We start from the raw sequence: 17,153 nt of genomic DNA, 5'->3' as shown, positions 1-17,153 counted from the left end.
AAGAAAGAATATAATAATTAGGGGCCATAAAAAGTGAATTTCATCAATCACAGTCTCAATTAGATTACCTTTACCTTCCGATGTCTCTAGGATGGAAATGAAGGAAATCACACCGTGCAGCACAGTTTCAGTCACTGTGTCTGTTCGAGATGCCACTTTCCTTGCCTTTTACCTTAACCGTGCAATTTACAGCAGAGATGTTCACACCTGGACATGAGCCACATGGATGTCAACTGAGTTGGAAACCTGTGTGGGAATCGACGAGAAGCGACTCAATAAATTTTGCTAAACTCCATGCTGCTTATTAGAAATGCAGTTTCTGTTCACGTCAATCGAAAAGGCACTTTCTGAACACAGTAACAGAAGTTACTGCTCACCCCACCCCCACTCCGGGAGAGGTGCTAACTGCCCTTGAGTGCTTTTTGTTCTCGATGTGAAGAGCTCTCACGCCTGAGTCACCTTCACCTCTCTTGTTGCTGAGTGACTCACAAAGAAGGAATTTCACTTCACCAGAGCTGCAACTGCCTCACTTTCCCACTCGCTCTCCCCGTTTACATTTTCCTGCTCGTCAGTGATTTAAAGAAAACCAAAAGGATGCGATGTCATTCTGTAGCCTCTCTGTCGATTCCTCCGTTTCAGTTCCAACACGGCTTAGATCTCGGGACGCACCTTAATACTAGCGACGTTATGAAAGCACATGTCCAAATGTTCCTCTGAGAGTGTAATTTCTTTCATTGCTGTTGCTGATTGAATGAGTCACTAACGTGCGAACTGATCCAAACCATGATTCAGCACCTCTGCTGCCAATTCTCGAACCTTGAATAACGACAGACAGCTTCCAAATGAGGCCTTTCAGAGACGACTTGGGCTACGTTTGACAGACAGACTAGTTCAGGAATCAGTGGTGTACTCTGACACCAGCGCATCAGCTTCTTCCCTGTCTTTGAACCGGCCCGCCTGCACAAGGAATGCAAACGCGGTACTGCTTTTTGTGGAAGATTCAGAACGCGGTAACTGCACTCTGAAGCAGAATGTCATATGATCAGACCCAGGTTGCAGAAAAATCTTTCCAATTCTTTGCAAACTAATTTAATGGAATTGCATTAAATTTCACGAAGAGAGCAGATTTGTTCGAGCAATTTCGAAGGCAGGTTTTGCAGATGTGAAAGCAAACAAGAAAGTCCATGTAAAAGGCTGCACTTGAAGAACAAAACAGTTTCGGCCCACTTTCGAACTGGGGACCTTTCGCAGGTAAGGCGAATGTGATGACCGCTACACAACAGAAACAAGCCGCAGGCGGTCCCGCTGCGGCTCTGTGGCATCCAGCAGTGAATGTTGAAGACATTTTCCGTTTCACCTTTCATTTTCCAATAGCTCATTGTTGTCCAGGGTAATTGACATCTTGAGAAAGTTAACAAAAAAAAGGGACGTGAAATTGGTGGAAAAATATAGACAAGGGTGTCGTCAATGTTTGGACTGTAGAGTGCGGTGGAATAGGCTGGGACAAGTATCCCGACAGCGTCACGGCTGCGAAATGATTTTATGGAAGGGTTGTGAACTGTTCATTTACGTGTTTTACCCATCTGGGGTGAGTTGGAAACTCGAGAGCATAGGTTTAAGGTGAGTGATCTGAAATTGACAAAGGGCCTGAGGCACATTTCCCACACACAAGTGTGTGCGTTTATGAAATGAGCGACCAGAGGAAGTGAAGGAGGCTATTGCACTCAGAAAATTGCAATAATTGCACCAGAAACTGATAGGATGTGTTCAGAGGGATTGAGGCCAAATGCTGAGGAATGGGACGTGTTTAATTTTGACTGTGCGGTGAGCATGGATGAGATACACCGAAGTATCTGTTGCCACGCGGTGTACCCCAATAACGTTGTGTTGCTTACACCGGTTTTAAAGATTGACTTTTTAGCGGAGCTTGCCTACGCAGTCTGTGGCACAGTCAATTAGTCTGTTCGACTGCTCACGGGAAAGGTAGTATTGTGAAACACTGCAGAAACGAACGAATTCCTTTCTTTTGCTTTGACTGACCATACTTCGTGAAACTTTCCCAGATCCTCAGTTGAGGATTTTTGCTGCTGCAAGTTACCTCTGAACCCCTGTTAACTCGTTATGTATTGAGCGAATCGCAAACAGAAAGCATTTTACACGGAACACAAACAAAACTGGCATGCATGTTGAGACACAGCGAAGCATGAATGCTAAATGTGAGACAGTCCGAGGGCAGGAGGCATAAAATAATCTCACAACTAACAACAGGGCAATTCCAAACTATTCTTTCAAACATACTGCAGCCTTAGTGCACCACCACTTCCCAGACAATGCTGAAAAGAGAGAAAGAAAGAATATAATAATTAGGGGCCATAAAAAAGTGAATTTCATCAATCACAGTCTCGATTAGATTACCTTTACCTTCCGATGTCTCTAGGATGGAAATGAAGGAAATCATACCGTGCAGCATAGTTTCATTCACTGTGTCTGTTCGAGATGCCACTTTCCTTGCCTTTTACCTTAACCGTGCAATTTACAGCAGAGATGTTCACACCTGGACATGAGCCACATGGATGTCAACTGAGTTGGAAACCTGTGTGGTAATCGACGAGAAGCGACTCAATAAATTTTGCTAAACTCCATGCTGCTTATTAGAAATGCAGTTTCTGTTCACGTCAATCGAAAAGGCACTTTCTGAACACAGTAACAGAAGTTACTGCTCACCCCACCCCCACTCAGGGAGAGGTGCTAACTGCCCTTGAGTGCTTTTTGTTCTCGATGTGAAGAGCTCTCACGCATGAGTCACCTTCACCTCTCTTGTTGCTGAGTGACTCACAAAGAAGGAATTTCACCAGAGCTGCAACTGCCTCACTTTCCCACTCGCTCTCCCCGTTTACATTTTCCTGCTCGTCAGTGATTTAAAGAAAACCAAAAGGATGCGATGTCATTCTGTAGCCTCTCTGTCGATTCCTCCTTTTCAGTTCCAACATGGCTTAGATCTCGGGACGCACCTTAATACTAGCGACGTTATGAAAGCACATGACCAAATGTTCCTCTGAGAGTGTAATTTCTTTCATTGCTGTTGCTGATTGAATGAGTCACTAACGTGCGAACTGATCCAAACCATGATTCAGCACCTCTGCTGCCAATTCTCGAACCTTGAATAACGACAGACAGCTTCCAAATGAGGCCTTTCAGAGACGACTTGGGCTACGTTTGACAGACAGACTAGTTCAGGAATCAGTGGTGTACTGTGACACCAGCGCATCAGCTTCTTCCCTGTCTTTGAATCGGCCCGCCTGCACAAGGAATGCAAACGCGGTACTGCTTTTTGTGGAAGATTCAGAACGCGGTAACTGCACTCTGAAGCAGAATGTCATATGATCAGACCCAGGTTGCAGAAAAATCTTTCCAATTCTTTGCAAACTAATTTAATGGAATTGCATTAAATTTCACGAAGAGAGCAGATTTGTTCGAGCAATTTCGAAGGCAGGTTTTGCAGATGTGAAAGCAAACAAGAAAGTCCATGTAAAAGGCTGCACTTGAAGAACAAAGCACTTTCTGCCCAGTTTCGAACTGGGGACTTTTCGCGTATGAGGCGAATGTGATGACCGCTACACTACAGAAACAAACCGCAGGCGGTCGCGCTGCGGCTCTGTGGCATCCAGCAGTGAATGTTGAAGACATTTTCCGTTTCACCTTTCTTTTTCCAATAGCTCATTGTTGTCCAGGGTAATTGACATCTTGAGAAAGTTAACAAAAAAAGAGGGACGTGAAATTGGTGACAAAATATAGAAAAGGATGTCGTCAATGTTTGGACTGTAGAGTGCGGTGGAATAAGCTGGGACAATTATCCCGACAGCGTCACGGCTGCGAAATGATTTTATGGAAGGGTTGTGAACTGAGCATTTACGTGTTTTACCCAGGCTGGGGTGAGTTGGAAACTCGAGAGCATAGGTTTAAGGTGAGTGATCTGAAATTGACAAAGGGCCTGAGGCACATTTCCCACACACAAGTGTGTGCGTGTATGGAATGAGCTACCAGAGGAAGTGAAGGAGGCTATTGCACTCAGAAAATTGCAATAATTGCACCAGAAACTGATAGGATGTGTTCAGAGGGATTGAGGCCAAATGCTGAGGAATGGGACGTGTTTAATTTTGACTGTTCGGTGAGCATGGATGAGTTACACCGAAGTATCTGTTGCCACGCGGTGTACCCCAATAACGTTGTGTTGCTTACACCGGTTTTAAAGAATGACTTTTTAGCGGAGCTTGCCTACGCAGTCTGTGGCACAGTCAATTAGTCTGTTCGACTGCTCACGGGAAAGGTAGTATTGTGAAACACTGCAGAAACGAACGAATTCCTTTCTTTTGCTTTGACTGACCATACTTCGTGAAACTTTCCCAGATCCTCAGTTGAAAATTTGTGCTGCTGCAAGTTACCTCTGAACCCCTGTTAACTCGTTATGTATTGAGCGAATCGCAAACAGAAAGCATTTAACACGGAACCCAAACAAAACTGGCATACCTAATGCATGTTGAGACACAGCGAAGCATGAATGCGAAATGTGAGACAGTCCGAGGGCAGGAGGCATAAAATAATCTCACAACTAACAACAGGGCAATTCCAAACTATTCTTTCAAACATACTGCAGCCTTAGTGCACCACCACTTCCCAGACAATGCTGAAAAGAGAGAAAGAAAGAATATAATAATTAGGGGCCATAAAAAGTGAATTTCATCAATCACAGTCTCAATTAGATTACCTTTACCTTCCGATGTCTCTAGGATGGAAATGAAGGAAATCACACCGTGCAGCACAGTTTCAGTCACTGTGTCTGTTCGAGATGCCACTTTCCTTGCCTTTTACCTTAACCGTGCAATTTACAGCAGAGATGTTCACACCTGGACATGAGCCACATGGATGTCAACTGAGTTGGAAACCTGTGTGGGAATCGACGAGAAGCGACTCAATAAATTTTGCTAAACTCCATGCTGCTTATTAGAAATGCAGTTTCTGTTCACGTCAATCGAAAAGGCACTTTCTGAACACAGTAACAGAAGTTACTGCTCACCCCACCCCCACTCCGGGAGAGGTGCTAACTGCCCTTGAGTGCTTTTTGTTCTCGATGTGAAGAGCTCTCACGCCTGAGTCACCTTCACCTCTCTTGTTGCTGAGTGACTCACAAAGAAGGAATTTCACTTCACCAGAGCTGCAACTGCCTCACTTTCCCACTCGCTCTCCCCGTTTACATTTTCCTGCTCGTCAGTGATTTAAAGAAAACCAAAAGGATGCGATGTCATTCTGTAGCCTCTCTGTCGATTCCTCCGTTTCAGTTCCAACACGGCTTAGATCTCGGGACGCACCTTAATACTAGCGACGTTATGAAAGCACATGTCCAAATGTTCCTCTGAGAGTGTAATTTCTTTCATTGCTGTTGCTGATTGAATGAGTCACTAACGTGCGAACTGATCCAAACCATGATTCAGCACCTCTGCTGCCAATTCTCGAACCTTGAATAACGACAGACAGCTTCCAAATGAGGCCTTTCAGAGACGACTTGGGCTACGTTTGACAGACAGACTAGTTCAGGAATCAGTGGTGTACTGTGACACCAGCGCATCAGCTTCTTCCCTGTCTTTGAACCGGCCCGCCTGCACAAGGAATGCAAACGCGGTACTGCTTTTTGTGGAAGATTCAGAACGCGGTAACTGCACTCTGAAGCAGAATGTCATATGATCAGACCCAGGTTGCAGAAAAATCTTTCCAATTCTTTGCAAACTAATTTAATGGAATTGCATTAAATTTCACGAAGAGAGCAGATTTGTTCGAGCAATTTCGAAGGCAGGTTTTGCAGATGTGAAAGCAAACAAGAAAGTCCATGTAAAAGGCTGCACTTGAAGAACAAAGCAGTTTCGGCCCAGTTTCGAACTGGGGATCTTTCGCGTGTGAGGCGAATGTGATGACCGCTACACTACAGAAACAAGCCGCAGGCGGTCCCGCTGCGGCTCTGTGGCATCCAGCAGTGAATGTTGAAGACATTTTCCGTTTCACCTTTTATTTTCCAATAGCTCATTGTTGTCCAGGGTAATTGACATCTTGAGAAAGTTAACAAAAAAAAGGGACGTGAAATTGGTGACAAAATATAGACAAGGGTGTCGTCAATGTTTGGACTGTAGAGTGCGGTGGAATAGGCTGGGACAAGTATCCCGACAGCGTCACGGCTGCGAAATGATTTTATGGAAGGTTTGTGAACTGTTCATTTACGTGTTTTACCCATCTGGGGTGAGTTGGAAACTCGAGAGCATAGGTTTAAGGTGAGTGGTCTGAAATTGACAAAGGGCCTGAGGCACATTTCCCACACACAAGGGTGTGCGTTTATGGAATGAGCGACCAGAGGAAGTGAAGGAGGCTATTGCACTCAGAAAATTGCAATAATTGCACCAGAAACTGATAGGATGTGTTCAGAGGGATTGAGGCCAAATGCTGAGGAATGGGACGTGTTTAATTTTGACTGTGCGGTGAGCATGGATGAGATACACCGAAGTATCTGTTTCCACGCGGTGTACCCCAATAACGTTGTGTTGCTTACACCGGTTTTAAAGAATGACTTTTTAGCGGAGCTTGCCTACGCAGTCTGTGGCACAGTCAATTAGTCTGTTCGACTGCTCACGGGAAAGGTAGTATTGTGAAACACTGCAGAAACGAACGAATTCCTTTCTTTTGCTTTGACTGACCATACTTCGTGAAACTTTCCCAGATCCTCAGTTGAGGATTTTTGCTGCTGCAAGTTACCTCTGAACCCCTGTTAACTCGTTATGTATTGAGCGAATCGCAAACAGAAAGCATTTTACACGGAACACAAACAAAACTGGCATACCTAATGCATGTTGAGACACAGCGAAGCATGAATGCGAAATGTGAGACAGTCCGAGGGCAGGAGGCATAAAATAATCTCACAACTAACAACAGGGCAATTCCAAACTATTCTTTCAAACATACTGCAGCCTTAGTGCACCACCACTTCCCAGACAATGCTGAAAAGAGAGAAAGAAAGAATATAATAATTAGGGGCCATAAAAAAGTGAATTTCATCGATCACAGTCTCGATTAGATTACCTTTACCTTCCGATGTCTCTAGGATGGAAATGAAGGAAATCATACCGTGCAGCATAGTTTCATTCACTGTGTCTGTTCGAGATGCCACTTTCCTTGCCTTTTACCTTAACCGTGCAATTTACAGCAGAGATGTTCACACCTGGACATGAGCCACATGGATGTCAACTGAGTTGGAAACCTGTGTGGGAATCGACGAGAAGCGACTCAATAAATTTTGCTAAACTCCATGCTGCTTATTAGAAATGCAGTTTCTGTTCACGTCAATCGAAAAGGCACTTTCTGAACACAGTAACAGAAGTTACTGCTCACCCCACCCCCACTCCGGGAGAGGTGCTAACTGCCCTTGAGTGCTTTTTGTTCTCGATGTGAAGAGCTCTCACGCATGAGTCACCTTCACCTCTCTTGTTGCTGAGTGACTCACAAAGAAGGAATTTCACCAGAGCTGCAACTGCCTCACTTTCCCACTCGCTCTCCCCGTTTACATTTTCCTGCTCGTCAGTGATTTAAAGAAAACCAAAAGGATGCGATGTCATTCTGTAGCCTCTCTGTCGATTCCTCCGTTTCAGTTCCAACACGGCTTAGATCTCGGGACGCACCTTAATACTAGCGACGTTATGAAAGCACATGTCCAAATGTTCCTCTGAGAGTGTAATTTCTTTCATTGCTGTTGCTGATTGAATGAGTCACTAACGTGCGAACTGATCCAAACCATGATTCAGCACCTCTGCTGCCAATTCTCGAACCTTGAATAACGACAGACAGCTTCCAAATGAGGCCTTTCAGAGACGACTTGGGCTACGTTTGACAGACAGACTAGTTCAGGAATCAGTGGTGTACTGTGACACCAGCGCATCAGCTTCTTCCCTGTCTTTGAATCGGCCCGCCTGCACAAGGAATGCAAACGCGGTACTGCTTTTTGTGGAAGATTCAGAACGCGGTAACTGCACTCTGAAGCAGAATGTCATATGATCAGACCCAGGTTGCAGAAAAATCTTTCCAATTCTTTGCAAACTAATTTAATGGAACTGCATTAAATTTCACGAAGAGAGCAGATTTGTTCGAGCAATTTCGAAGGCAGGTTTTGCAGATGTGAAAGCAAACAAGAAAGTCCATGTAAAAGGCTGCACTTGAAGAACAAAGCAGTTTCGGCCCAGTTTCGAACTGGGGACTTTTCGCGTATGAGGCGAATGTGATGACCGCTACACTACAGAAACAAACCGCAGGCGGTCGCGCTGCGGCTCTGTGGCATCCAGCAGTGAATGTTGAAGACATTTTCCGTTTCACCTTTCTTTTTCCAATAGCTCATTGTTGTCCAGGGTAATTGACATCTTGAGAAAGTTAACAAAAAAAGAGTGACGTGAAATTGGTGACAAAATATAGAAAAGGATGTCGTCAATGTTTGGACTGTAGAGTGCGGTGGAATAGGCTGGGACAATTATCCCGACAGCGTCACGGCTGCGAAATGATTTTATGGAAGGGTTGTGAACTGAGCATTTACGTGTTTTACCCAGGCTGGGGTGAGTTGGAAACTCGAGAGCATAGGTTTAAGGTGAGTGATCTGAAATTGACAAAGGGCCTGAGGCACATTTCCCACACACAAGTGTGTGCGTGTATGGAATGAGCTACCAGAGGAAGTGAAGGAGGCTATTGCACTCAGAAAATTGCAATAATTGCACCAGAAACTGATAGGATGTGTTCAGAGGGATTGAGGCCAAATGCTGAGGAATGGGACGTGTTTAATTTTGACTGTTCGGTGAGCATGGATGAGTTACACCGAAGAATCTGTTGCCACGCGGTGTACCCCAATAACGTTGTGTTGCTTACACCGGTTTTAAAGAATGACTTTTTAGCGGAGCTTGCCTACGCAGTCTGTGGCACAGTCAATTAGTCTGTTCGACTGCTCACGGGAAAGGTAGTATTGTGAAACACTGCAGAAACGAACGAATTCCTTTCTTTTGCTTTGACTGACCATACTTCGTGAAACTTTCCCAGATCCTCAGTTGAAAATTTTTGCTGCTGCAAGTTACCTCTGAACCCCTGTTAACTCGTTATGTATTGAGCGAATCGCAAACAGAAAGCATTTAACACGGAACCCAAACAAAACTGGCATACCTAATGCATGTTGAGACACAGCGAAGCATGAATGCGAAATGTGAGACAGTCCGAGGGCAGGAGGCATAAAATAATCTCACAACTAACAACAGGGCAATTCCAAACTATTCTTTCAAACATACTGCAGCCTTAGTGCACCACCACTTCCCAGACAATGCTGAAAAGAGAGAAAGAAAGAATATAATAATTAGGGGCCATAAAAAGTGAATTTCATCAATCACAGTCTCAATGAGATTACCTTTACCTTCCGATGTCTCGAGGATGGAAATGAAGGAAATCATACCGTGCAGCACAGTTTCAGTCACTGTGTCTGTTCGAGATGCCACTTTCCTTGCCTTTTACCTTAACCGTGCAATTTACAGCAGAGATGTTCACACCTGGACATGAGCCACATGGATGTCAACTGAGTTGGAAACCTGTGTGGGAATCGACGAGAAGCGACTCAATAAATTTTGCTAAACTCCATGCTGCTTATTAGAAATGCAGTTTCTGTTCACGTCAATCGAAAAGGCACTTTCTGAACACAGTAACAGAAGTTACTGCTCACCCCACCCCCACTCCGGGAGAGGTGCTAACTGCCCTTGAGTGCTTTTTGTTCTCGATGTGAAGAGCTCTCACGCCTGAGTCACCTTCACCTCTCTTGTTGCTGAGTGACTCACAAAGAAGGAATTTCACTTCACCAGAGCTGCAACTGCCTCACTTTCCCACTCGCTCTCCCCGTTTACATTTTCCTGCTCGTCAGTGATTTAAAGAAAACCGAAAGGATGCGATGTCATTCTGTAGCCTCTCTGTCGATTCCTCCGTTTCAGTTTCAACACGGCTTAGATCTCGGGACGCACCTTAATACTAGCGACGTTATGAAAGCACATGTCCAAATGTTCCTCTGAGAGTGTAATTTCTTTCATTGCTGTTGCTGATTGAATGAGTCACTAACGTGCGAACTGATCCAAACCATGATTCAGCACCTCTGCTGCCAATTCTCGAACCTTGAATAACGACAGACAGCTTCCAAATGAGGCCTTTCAGAGACGACTTGGGCTACGTTTGACAGACAGACTAGTTCAGGAATCAGTGGTGTACTCTGACACCAGCGCATCAGCTTCTTCCCTGTCTTTGAACTGGCCCGCCTGCACAAGGAATGCAAACGCGGTACTGCTTTTTGTGGAAGATTCAGAACGCGGTAACTGCACTCTGAAGCAGAATGTCATATGATCAGACCCAGGTTGCAGAAAAATCTTTCCAATTCTTTGCAAACTAATTTAATGGAATTGCATTAAATTTCACGAAGAGAGCAGATTTGTTCGAGCAATTTCGAAGGCAGGTTTTGCAGATGTGAAAGCAAACAAGAAAGTCCATGTAAAAGGCTGCACTTGAAGAACAAAACAGTTGCGGCCCACTTTCGAACTGGGGACCTTTCGCAGGTAAGGCGAATGTGATGACCGCTCCACAACAGAAACAAGCCGCAGGCGGTCCCGCTGCGGCTCTGTGGCATCCAGCAGTGAATGTTGAAGACATTTTCCGTTTCACCTTTCATTTTCCAATAGCTCATTGTTGTCCAGGGTAATTGACATCTTGAGAAAGTTAACAAAAAAAAGGGACGTGAAATTGGTGACAAAATATAGACAAGGAAGTCGTCAATGTTTGGACTGTAGAGTGCGGTGGAATAGGCTGGGACAATTATCCCGACAGCGTCACGGCTGCGAAATGATTTTATGGAAGGGTTGTGAACTGAGCATTTACGTGTTTTACCCAAGCTGGGGTGAGTTGGAAACTCGAGAGCATAGGTTTAAGGTGAGTGGTCTGAAATTGACAAAGGGCCTGAGGCACATTTCCCACACACAAGGGTGTGCGTGTATGGAATGAGCTACCAGAGAAAGTGAAGGAGGCAATTGCACTCAGAAAATTGCAATAATTGCACCAGAAACTGATAGGATGTGTTCAGAGGGATTGAGGCCAAATGCTGAGGAATGGGACGTGTTTACTTTTGACTGTTCGGTGAGCATGGATGAGATACACCGAAGTATGTGTTTCCACGCGGTGTACCCCAATAACGTTGTGTTGCTTACACCGGTTTTAAAGAATGACTTTTTAGCGGAGCTTGCCTACGCAGTCTGTGGCACAGTCAATTAGTCTGTTCGACTGCTCACGGGAAAGGTAGTATTGTGAAACACTGCAGAAACGAACGAATTCCTTTCTTTTGCTTTGACTGAACATACTTCGTGAAACTTTCCCAGATCCTCAGTTGAGGATTTTTGCTGCTGCAAGTTACCTCTGAACCCCTGTTAACTCGTTATGTATTGAGCGAATCGCAAACAGAAAGCATTTAACACGGAACACAAACAAAACTGGCATACCTAATGCATGTTGAGACACAGCGAAGCATGAATGCTAAATGTGAGACAGTCCGAGGGCATGAGGCATATAATAATCTCAAAACTAACAACAGGGCAATTCCAAACTATTCTTTCAAACATACTGCAGCCTTAGTGCACCACCACTTCCCAGACAATGCTGAAAAGAGAGAAAGAAAGAATATAATAATTAGGGGCCATAAAAAGTGAATTTCATCAATCACAGTCTCAATTAGATTACCTTTACCTTCCGATGTCTCTAGGATGGAAATGAAGGAAATCATACCGTGCAGCACAGTTTCAGTCACTGTGTCTGTTCGAGATGCCACTTTCCTTGCCTTTTACCTTAACCGTGCAATTTACAGCAGAGATGTTCACACCTGGACATGAGCCACATGGATGTCAACTGAGTTGGAAACCTGTGTGGGAATCGACGAGAAGCGACTCCATAAATTTTGCTAAACTCCATGCTGCTTATTAGAAATGCAGTTTCTGTTCACGTCAATCGAAAAGGCACTTTCTGAACACAGTAACAGAAGTTACTGCTCACCCCACCCCCACTCCGGGAGAGGTGCTAACTGCCCTTGAGTGCTTTTTGTTCTCGATGTGAAGAGCTCTCACGCATGAGTCACCTTCACCTCTCTTGTTGCTGAGTGACTCACAAAGAAGGAATTTCACTTCACCAGAGCTGCAACTGCCTCACTTTCCCACTCGCTCTCCCCGTTTACATTTTCCTGCTCGTCAGTGATTTAAAGAAAACCAAAAGGATGCGATGTCATTCTGTAGCCTCTCTGTCGATTCCTCCGTTTCAGTTCCAACACGGCTTAGATCTCGGGACGCACCTTAATACTAGCGACGTTATGAAAGCACATGTCCAAATGTTCCTCTGAGAGTGTAATTTCTTTCATTGCTGTTGCTGATTGAATGAGTCACTAACGTGCGAACTGATCCAAACCATGATTCAGCACCTCTGCTGCCAATTCTCGAACCTTGAATAACGACAGACAGCTTCCAAATGAGGCCTTTCAGAGACGACTTGGGCTACGTTTGACAGACAGACGAGTTCAGGAATCAGTGGTGTACTCTGACACCAGCGCATCAGCTTCTTCCCTGTCTTTGAATCGGCCCGCCTGCACAAGGAATGCAAACGCGGTACTGCTTTTTGTGGAAGATTCAGAACGCGGTAACTGCACTCTGAAGCAGAATGTCATATGATCAGACCCAGGTTGCAGAAAAATCTTTCCAATTCTTTGCAAACTAATTTAATGGAACTGCATTAAATTTCACGAAGAGAGCAGATTTGTTCGAGCAATTTCGAAGGCAGGTTTTGCAGATGTGAAAGCAAACAAGAAAGTCCATGTAAAAGGGTGCACTTGAAGAACAAAGCAGTTACTACCCAGTTTAGAACTGGGGACTTTTCGCGTATGAGGCGAATGTGATGACCGCTACACTACAGAAACAAACCGCAGGTGTTCGCGCTGCGGCTCTGTGGCATCCAGCAGTGAATGTTGAAGACATTTTCCGTTTCACCTTTCTTTTTCCAATAGCTCATTGTTGTCCAGGGTAATTGACATCTTGAGAAAGTTAACAAAAAAAGAGGGACGTGAAATTGGTGACAAAATATAGAAAAGGATGTCGTCAATGTTTGGACTGTAGAGTGCGGTGGAATAGGCTGGGACAATTATCCCGACAGCGTCACGGCTGCGAAATGATTTTATGGAAGGGTTGTGAACGGAGCATTTACGTGTTTTACTCAGGCTGGGGTGAGTTGGAAACTCGAGAGCATAGGTTTAAGGTGAGTGATCTGAAATTGACAAAGGGCCTGAGGCACATTTCCCACACACAAGTGTGTGCGTGTATGGAATGAGCTACCAGAGGAAGTGAAGGAGGCTATTGCACTCAGAAAATTGCAATAATTGCACCAGAAACTGATAGGATGTGTTCAGAGGGATTGAGGCCAAATGCTGAGGAATGGGACGTGTTTAATTTTGACTGTTCGGTGAGCATGGATGAGTTACACCGAAGAATCTGTTGCCACGCGGTGTACCCCAATAACGTTGTGTTGCTTACACCGGTTTTAAAGAATTACTTTTTAGCAGAGCTTGCCTACGCAGTCTGTGGCACAGTCAATTAGTCTGTTCGACTGCTCACGGGAAAGGTAGTATTGTGAAACACTGCAGAAACGAACGAATTCCTTTCTTTTGCTTTGACTGAACATACTTCGTGAAACTTTCCCAGATCCTCAGTTGAGGATTTTTGCTGCTGCAAGTTACCTCTGAACCCCTGTTAACTCGTTATGTATTGAGCGAATCGCAAACAGAAAGCATTTAACACGGAACCCAAACAAAACTGGCATACCTAATGCATGTTGAGACACAGCGAAGCATGAATGCTAAATGTGAGACAGTCCGAGGGCATGAGGCATATAATAATCTCACAACTAACAACAGGGCAATTCCAAACTATTCTTTCAAACATACTGCAGCCTTAGTGCACCACCACTTCCCAGACAATGCTGAAAAGAGAGAAAGAAAGAATATAATAATTAGGGGCCATAAAAAGTGAATTTCATCAATCACAGTCTCAATTAGATTACCTTTACCTTCCGATGTCTCTAGGATGGAAATGAAGGAAATCATACCGTGCAGCACAGTTTCAGTCACTGTGTCTGTTCGAGATGCCACTTTCCTTGCCTTTTACCTTAACCGTGCAATTTACAGCAGAGATGTTCACACCTGGACATGAGCCACATGGATGTCAACTGAGTTGGAAACCTGTGTGGGAATCGACGAGAAGCGACTCCATAAATTTTGCTAAACTCCATGCTGCTTATTAGAAATGCAGTTTCTGTTCACGTCAATCGAAAAGGCACTTTCTGAACACAGTAACAGAAGTTACTGCTCACCCCACCCCCACTCCGGGAGAGGTGCTAACTGCCCTTGAGTGCTTTTTGTTCTCGATGTGAAGAGCTCTCACGCATGAGTCACCTTCACCTCTCTTGTTGCTGAGTGACTCACAAAGAAGGAATTTCACTTCACCAGAGCTGCAACTGCCTCACTTTCCCACTCGCTCTCCCCGTTTACATTTTCCTGCTCGTCAGTGATTTAAAGAAAACCAAAAGGATGCGATGTCATTCTGTAGCCTCTCTGTCGATTCCTCCGTTTCAGTTCCAACACGGCTTAGATCTCGGGACGCACCTTAATACTAGCGACGTTATGAAAGCACATGTCCAAATGTTCCTCTGAGAGTGTAATTTCTTTCATTGCTGTTGCTGATTGAATGAGTCACTAACGTGCGAACTGATCCAAACCATGATTCAGCACCTCTGCTGCCAATTCTCGAACCTTGAATAACGACAGACAGCTTCCAAATGAGGCCTTTCAGAGACGACTTGGGCTACGTTTGACAGACAGACGAGTTCAGGAATCAGTGGTGTACTCTGACACCAGCGCATCAGCTTCTTCCCTGTCTTTGAATCGGCCCGCCTGCACAAGGAATGCAAACGCGGTACTGCTTTTTGTGGAAGATTCAGAACGCGGTAACTGCACTCTGAAGCAGAATGTCATATGATCAGACCCAGGTTGCAGAAAAATCTTTCCAATTCTTTGCAAACTAATTTAATGGAACTGCATTAAATTTCACGAAGAGAGCAGATTTGTTCGAGCAATTTCGAAGGCAGGTTTTGCAGATGTGAAAGCAAACAAGAAAGTCCATGTAAAAGGGTGCACTTGAAGAACAAAGCAGTTACTACCCAGTTTAGAACTGGGGACTTTTCGCGTATGAGGCGAATGTGATGACCGCTACACTACAGAAACAAACCGCAGGTGTTCGCGCTGCGGCTCTGTGGCATCCAGCAGTGAATGTTGAAGACATTTTCCGTTTCACCTTTCTTTTTCCAATAGCTCATTGTTGTCCAGGGTAATTGACATCTTGAGAAAGTTAACAAAAAAAGAGGGACGTGAAATTGGTGACAAAATATAGAAAAGGATGTCGTCAATGTTTGGACTGTAGAGTGCGGTGGAATAGGCTGGGACAATTATCCCGACAGCGTCACGGCTGCGAAATGATTTTATGGAAGGGTTGTGAACGGAGCATTTACGTGTTTTACTCAGGCTGGGGTGAGTTGGAAACTCGAGAGCATAGGTTTAAGGTGAGTGGTCTGAAATTGACAAAGGGCCTGAGGCACATTTCCCACACACAAGTGTGTGCGTGTATGGAATGAGCTACCAGAGGAAGTGAAGGAGGCTATTGCACTCAGAAAATTGCAATAATTGCACCAGAAACTGATAGGATGTGTTCAGAGGGATTGAGGCCAAATGCTGAGGAATGGGACGTGTTTAATTTTGACTGTTCGGTGAGCATGGATGAGTTACACCGAAGAATCTGTTGCCACGCGGTGTACCCCAATAACGTTGTGTTGCTTACACCGGTTTTAAAGAATTACTTTTTAGCAGAGCTTGCCTACGCAGTCTGTGGCACAGTCAATTAGTCTGTTCGACTGCTCACGGGAAAGGTAGTATTGTGAAACACTGCAGAAACGAACGAATTCCTTTCTTTTGCTTTGACTGACCATACTTCGTGAAACTTTCCCAGATCCTCAGTTGAAAATTTTTGCTGCTGCAAGTTACCTCTGAACCCCTGTTAACTCGTTATGTATTGAGCGAATCGCAAACAGAAAGCATTTAACACGGAACCCAAACAAAACTGGCATACCTAATGCATGTTGAGACACAGCGAAGCATGAATGCGAAATGTGAGACAGTCCGAGGGCAGGAGGCATAAAATAATCTCACAACTAACAACAGGGCAATTCCAAACTATTCTTTCAAACATACTGCAGCCTTAGTGCACCACCACTTCCCAGACAATGCTGAAAAGAGAGAAAGAAAGAATATAATAATTAGGGGCCATAAAAAAGTGAATTTCATCAATCACAGTCTCAATTAGATTACCTTTACCTTCCGATGTCTCTAGGATGGAAATGAAGGAAATCATACCGTGCAGCACAGTTTCAGTCACTGTGTCTGTTCGAGATGCCACTTTCCTTGCCTTTTACCTTAACCGTGCAATTTACAGCAGAGATGTTCACACCTGGACATGAGCCACATGGATGTCAACTGAGTTGGAAACCTGTGTGGGAATCGACGAGAAGCGACTCAATAAATTTTGCTAAACTCCATGCTGCTTATTAGAAATGCAGTTTCTGTTCACGTCAATCGAAAAGGCACTTTCTGAACACAGTAACAGAAGTTACTGCTCACCCCACCCCCACTCAGGGAGAGGTGCTAACTGCCCTTGAGTGCTTTTTGTTCTCGATGTGAAGAGCTCTCACGCCTGAGTCACCTTCACCTCTCTTGTTGCTGAGTGACTCACAAAGAAGGAATTTCACTTCACCAGAGCTGCAACTGCCTCACTTTCCCACTCGCTCTCCCCGTTTACATTTTCCTGCTCGTCAGTGATTTAAAGAAAACCAAAAGGATGCGATGTCATTCTGTAGCCTCTCTGTCGATTCCTCCGTTTCAGTTCCAACACGGCTTAGATCTCGGGACGCACCTTAATACTAGCGACGTT

General features: G+C 44.7%; 1 non-coding gene across 1 annotated transcript; it reads right to left on the bottom strand.

The window, feature by feature from the left end:
• Nucleotides 1-5,911: 5,911 nt before the first annotated feature.
• Nucleotides 5,912-5,984, bottom strand: trnav-cac (transfer RNA valine (anticodon CAC)). The gene has a single exon. It is a non-coding gene; the product is annotated as a tRNA-Val (tRNA).
• Between the last annotated feature and the right edge of the window lie 11,169 nt (nucleotides 5,985-17,153).

The sequence above is a fragment of the Hemiscyllium ocellatum genome, chromosome 44 (genome assembly GCF_020745735.1).
Source record: "Hemiscyllium ocellatum isolate sHemOce1 chromosome 44, sHemOce1.pat.X.cur, whole genome shotgun sequence".
NCBI lineage: Eukaryota > Metazoa > Chordata > Chondrichthyes > Orectolobiformes > Hemiscylliidae > Hemiscyllium > Hemiscyllium ocellatum.
Note: the sequence above shows the minus strand (reverse complement) of the source record. Positions and strands in the feature narration are given on the sequence as shown.